The following is a 6,641-nucleotide window of genomic DNA, read 5'->3' on the forward strand; positions in this document are numbered from 1 at the left end:
TAAGGGGGGATTGTAGTGTATTGACAATACCTGAATTATACATGAGATTGCTCTTCGGTTGACGTTACCTGAAAGGTGGAAAACCTTGCGCCCAATTTTGACAGCTTGACAGAGGACAGCAAAGAAGGCGGACACGCGGGGCTCGACCACGTGAACGAGGACCGGCGGAATAGATTGGTCTACGGGAATTGACCGGATTCGAGAACCAACAACGGATTCTACAGTTGGAGAGTTGCGTCAATCTTCTCCTGTATCCGGTTAAGGATCACTTTGCAGAGTGGTTTGAGAACGATGCACAGTAACATGATGCCTCGCCAGTTATCGCATACTAGTAGATCATCCTATGGGTACCCTAGTGGGTACCCTTACTAAGACGCCTTGCATCCAGTCGGCCGAAAATGTCGCGGTTTCTCATATGTTGCAGAATAATTGATGCAGCAGTTGTGCAGACACTACGGGGTCAGCTTTGAGCATCTCGTCTGTTGGATTTCATGCTATGAATGGCTGTTTCTATCTCCTGCAATGATGGAGTTTTGGTGTAGATACGGGTAATGCGTCGAACCCTTGGCGGATCATGTTGAGGTGTTGATGGCGTGGCTGATACTTGGAAAAGTTTTCCATTGCTCGAACCAGCGTTTCAATTGGTCAGCCGGGTCGGTCAATAACTGTCCAGACGTGTCTTTCACGGGCATCGTAGCATTCATCTTAGTCCTACTAAGGCGACGTGAAACATCGTAGAGGAGACGGATGTCACCGGTGATTGCGGCTTTCCCGCCTTCGTCGGCTAGGGAGTGCGCCCACGCTCTTTTGTCCCGTCTACATGAGCGTTTCACTTCCTTCTCGAAAGCCGAATAGCGCTGACAGGCTACGGCTCTGGTTCCTCGTATTTTCGTCCGCTCTCTCGCGGCTTTGGCGTTTCTTCACTGTTCTATCTTCATCCACTGCCGGTGGACGCATAAATGTCACATGTGCAAAAACAGACAATCGAGAAAATCGCGTCCAAAGTTCGAAAAACTAAATTGTCTCAACTATGAAGCATAAATGTCGACATCAACCAATTTTGAATTTGAGCCCTATTTTTTTTGTTTTAGAGCGATTTTAAAATTTCATAGGATTTCCAATGAAAAGCGTCACTTTTCAGAATGTGACAAATCGGCGTTGCATTTTTTCAACAATTTTCGGAACAAACTACCTGTTTTTATTTCCCTATATAAAAGTACACCATGATACATGATCATGGGCTGCGAAATCTCATTATTGCCAAAAATGCACATGTGACAATTATGCTTCTACCGGCAGTCCAGGTATCATCTGTTCTGTGATGCACTGCTTTCTCCGGGTGCGTAGCTCACCCAAATTATTTTCGCCGGTGGCGTTGAAGGCATTCTTGATGGCGCTCCATTGATCCTCTACACCTCCACCTTCCAGAATATCTGCAGCACGGTTCTCTAGCTCCTCGACGAAGGACCTTTTCACCGTAGCGTCTTCCAATCGACGTGTGTTAAACCGGAGCTTATTTTATTTCCATATCGTTGAGTCCTAGCAATTCGCAGCTGGATCTCGCAGATAAGACGGATACATACGCAACATCGACGCTACGTGTTACTGGTCTGGTCGTAGACTGGTCGATGGGGATACAGTGATCCCCCAATCACCATACCATTGTTGCCACAAAACTCTACAAACAGCTTTCCGTTTTCGCCCATTTCTCCAAAACCATGGCGTCCCATGACGTCCTCATAGCCCGAGTTGTCGGAGCCAACCTTGATGTTGCTCAAGAGGATGTTGATATCATCTTTCGGAATCTTATCCACGACAGCATTCAGTTGGATGTAGAAGTTCTATTTGTATTGCATCTCGGCAACATCGGTTGGCGCGTAACATTGGATCATGGTAAGGTTTCGAACCTGTGTTCTGAATCGGGCCACAACTATCCGCTCATTTATTTCAGCATTTCATATACAGCCGCTGGATACCAGTACAGACGCTGTTTGAGACGCACCTCCTTGGTAAATAGACGCTCTAGACGTGCTTAATCAATCCTCATAAAGTCAGAAAGACAATTGTAATCTGATCAGGTTTGCACTTTTAGCTAAATATAAAACTCTTAGCTGGCGGTCTTTGTCGTCGATTGACCCATAGAAGCATAACGTACATATGAACTTGTAAAGACCAGAGCTGGGCTCTCCTGTCAACTCACAATTTTGCAACCCCCATCATCTTATACCTTGTCTTATACCCATGGGAAAAAATATGGTCTGGGTAAAGAGCTAGCTCTGTTATATAGTGCAATTCACATTACACTAGTTTACAAAATAAAACGAAAGTCGTGAACTTTTGTCAACGACCACAATTTTTGAAGCACAATTTAGTGCTGATTTCGAAACCGACCTTCAAAAAATTTTAAGTAGAACAGTTTTTGAGGTTTAGCTCAATATCGAGTTTTACAACTTTTCAAAATATGTAATTTACTAAAATTCAAATATATTGCGTTTTGTTCAACAAATTTTAAATCTTTTTCCATAAATTAAAAAGCTGAATACAATACCATTGGATCATCTGAATACAGGTTTTGCATCAGATTGATGAAATTCAAAATATTGGCGAGTTTTAGGGACGATCTCCTTAAATTTCAGCAAAATTCCCAAAATGTTTTGAAGAAATGTATTTTTTTAATAAGAAAAACCCGATTTAAAAATTCTTTCTCGACGCTTATTTTGTTGAAGATCCAATTGTAAACAATAACAACTCTCGTGAGGTTATCACGGTTGTTTATCAATTCTCTTTTCACCCGTTCCCACAGAAATCAACTGTGGTAAAAAGCTCTCGTAGAACATTTGTAAAGGCCTAATCTAATGATTTGAATTTGAGCTTTGCCAATGCGGCTAGCAGTGTGGCCAGATTGAATTATATAATAATATCATATCATTTCTGTATATATCGCTAATATATTATGTTATCTTTTAACGACTTCGGATGAAGAAACTTCAATACAGTATCAGTATCCAAACCAAGTTATCGGTGTTTTATTTAACTTAAGGAAGTTTAAGAGGTTACCGGCCCAGCGGCTAGCTGTGACATATCTGGTTTTGAAGATGCCTGGTCAAGGATGTTCTGGAAGCGGTAGTGGAAGTGGCAGCGGAAGCGGGAGCGGATCAGGTAACATCCTTGACGGTCAGTCAAGTGATCGTACCGGCAGGGTTACTGTCGAGAGATCCTTCGCGACGCTGGGATTCGTCCGTGGAGATCGTTCCCACGTCTTTGACGGAACGGAGAGCCAGTTCGCGGCGTGGAAGTGGAGAATCGAGCATCATTTGGCTAAGATGAAGCTCATCCACTGCCTGAAGCGGACGCCCGACGAGGAAACGTTTGCCACCGCTGCACCAGGCGAGACACCGGAGCAGGAGAACGCTCGGTTGGAGAAATACCGCAAGCGCGTGGAAGATGATGTTGATGCCATCGATGAGATCGTTTTGGCCGTCAGCAACGACGTACTGAATAAGATCGTAGGGGTTACCTACGCAAAAGAGGCCATGGACATTCTGGTACGTACCTATCAGAAGTCCGGAACTGCGGCATTGATGAGTATGCGTCAACGGCTGTTCATGCTCAGAAACAGGAACTTCGAGAGCCTGGAGAGACTGTTTGACGAGTACGACCTCATCATACGGGAGCTTGATCGTATGAATGCGAACTTAACCAGCAGCGAAAAAGTCCACGCTCTGTTGATTGCATTGCCGGACAAATTCGACAACGTCAAGGGCGCTCTGACGGTATTGTCGAATGAGGAACTCTGTCGTAAACCCATTTATGACATCAAGCGGATGTTGCTGGACACAGAGCTTGCCAGTGGAGCGGTACCAGGACCATCGGGGGCATCAAGCAGTATTGCGCTGAAAACGGAGAAGAAGAACGAAATCAAATGTTTCGGGTGCGGTGGAGTCGGCCATTATAAGAACCGTTGCCCGAAGAAGAAGAAGCCAACCAAGAAGAGGACCGGCGGCCACGCCCTGATGGCCGGCAGAAGGATCGAAAGAGCGAGAGCGAAGAGAGCAGCGAATGTGCGATTCGTCGTGGACTCCGGGGCCACCGAGCACATGGTCAACGACGAACGGCTGCTGGAGAATGTGAAGGAGCTGGACAAGCCCGCTGCAATTAGTACAGCAAAATCCGGCCAGGTGCTTTGGGCCACAAAGTCGGGAAAAATGAGATTGACTTTCGTAATTGGGGTGAATAAAATGAAACCGATTACATTGTATTGTATTTTTTACGAATAATCAAACTTTGGCGACGAAATTGAACTCGCCCTAATATGGTACTAACCTAACATTTATGACACATTTTCGCCTTCTTTCCCCGATTCAGGCGAAACCAGCTGATTTTGTTATGAAAACATAAACAGCTGGTAGCCGAGAACAATAAGGATGAACGTAAACATCGGTGAACCAGCTGGTTTTGTTGTGTAAACATGACCAGCTGGTGGACCGAGAACAAAAGACCTTAATGGTAAACATTGAGACGGCCGGCGAAAACTGTCACATTATCGGGCGAGTTGCAAAAACCCTGCGACTGAGATTGACAGCGAAATCGAAAGCGAAATATGAGTACGACGAAATTTATCGCATCAAAGTCTAAGTCGAAAAAAAAATCGCAATATAACGTCTTATTTATTCCTGGTCTGGATTCGAATCTCCTTTCGGTAAGAAAGGCAAATGAAATGGGGAAGAAAGTCGTTTTTGTAAACGACAGTGTCTTATTCCTGAACTTTGATGAGGTTATCGCTAGGGGGACGGTAGTAGATGGACTTTACTGCATGCCCCGCATAGATAAATACAATCTGCCATACATTCCAAACAGTAAGCATGTTCTAAATAGTATAGTTAATATTTCACAGACTGTTGTTCTTAGGTTGAACAATATGAAAGTGAAAGCAAAAGACCATAATTAACAGATGAGATAACCTATACCAAGCATTAACAATATATCATAGTGTGCATGCATTGTCAAATTATTTGTAAATGTGAACTCGATTTAAACGGTGGCAATATGAAACCACATTATATCATATTGTTGGTTTTTATGCTTGCGCAGCACACTCACACCAGCGCATTTCACTATACATTACTTCTCTCTAACAGTATGACAAAAAGTTGCACGTGTTTGTAATTGTGATCGACATTATTGAATAGAACATGCATCGCGTGTTCCTAATTTCTCGTAAAATGTTTTAGAAAGGTCTGTTATCTTTTTATTCGTTTTTGCCAAATAACATTAGCACTTGCACTTGCAAAACTGAATATTTAAAATATGTTTTGTATCCGCTGGCACTTTAATATAGTCTAATTTAATTTGTTTTCAGCGTTTATGAATCTTTGAATAAAAACTAAAATAATATATAATCGAGATTTTGTTTAAATTGAGCGTAGGTCCAGGTAGGACATTCTCGAATGTTACGCGAGTTTCGCATAACAACAGTGAAAATCACCACTTCATCATCGCGAGATAAAAGTTGATCCGAACCGGGACGGGATCCGAACAACAAATTCGCAAGTCCACTAAAAAAACGGTCCATTTTCAACCCCAGAAGCAGAAGCATCTTGAAGCCTGTCTTGAAGGTAAGTTGACTCTTTGTGTGCATCGAATAATTAACGTTAATCAAAATATCATTAATCTTATTTCAGGTTGCAGAAAATCGTCGGATACGTCATACTCGGAAGATCGGTGCCGAATAGGCCGAGAATAGGCAATCTGCCGCTGAAGGAAGACCCTAAACTGATTCGAATCAGATCCGGCAACATCCGTAGAACAGCGTTATAAAAGAAGGAGGTAAGTTCTTCTCCACACATTTCATTATTCGTTCAAATTCCGACATTTTCATCTTATTTTTAGGAACCTCGAATTGTTCACAGGCCGGGTGTGAAACCCGCTGCCGGATTCGGTCAACCGAGTGCAGCAACCAGGCTTCTCTTACTCTCACTCTGTAATGAAGGTGCCAGCAAAGAAGGAAGAGCCTTCAAACAATAGTTCTGACGACCATGAGGAAGAACCCAAATCAGCACCGGCGAAAGCTGCAGCTGTACCGAAAAACGAGGAAGAAGAGCCAACAGTGGAACCTTTGTGAATCCACGAATATAAGAAACCGGACACAAACAGTTGTTGCTACCTACCGTGGCTGCCAAGCAACAGATTCTGACCAAGTACAAAGTCGAGTGGAGGTTCTAGCGATCGCTAGCCTCGAGGCGCTAGAGGAACAACCGCCGGTAAAAGGAAGCCGTAGCGGTGACTTCTTCAAAGAAAAATCTTGAATCGTCCAGCGTAGATTCTTCGGATTCCGACGCGGAATTCAAAGGGGAACTAGCCGACAAAGAGGTCAGTGTGTCAGTCAGTTCAACAACTATGCGTTGTCGGCGTTAATGCAAGCAAGGATGCAAGTGGCTGTGCCCCTGAACCAACTACTAATAAAGTAATAATTGGTTATCAAATTTACCTGTTTGTTTTTTTCTATTAAGAGAACGATAGCTCCGTTTCTAAGTGAAAAATTCCAAATATTCGTGTTATGAATCAGTATAACCCGGTTATGCTGGCTTAGGCTTTTTGGAATTTTTCAACTTAGAAACGGAACAATCATCCTTTTTGATTCA

At 43.4% G+C, this 6,641-nt stretch overlaps 1 long non-coding RNA gene across 1 annotated transcript; it reads left to right on the forward strand.

Moving 5' to 3' along the window:
• Positions 1-4,823: 4,823 nt before the first annotated feature.
• On the forward strand, positions 4,824-6,420 carry LOC115264746 (uncharacterized). Its single transcript, XR_003896315.2, has 3 exons — positions 4,824-5,615; positions 5,682-5,826; positions 5,890-6,420. It is a non-coding gene; the product is annotated as an uncharacterized LOC115264746 (long non-coding RNA).
• Positions 6,421-6,641: the final 221 nt, after the last annotated feature.

Source organism: Aedes albopictus, chromosome 3, assembly GCF_035046485.1.
Source record: "Aedes albopictus strain Foshan chromosome 3, AalbF5, whole genome shotgun sequence".
NCBI classification, from domain to species: Eukaryota; Metazoa; Arthropoda; class Insecta; order Diptera; family Culicidae; genus Aedes; species Aedes albopictus.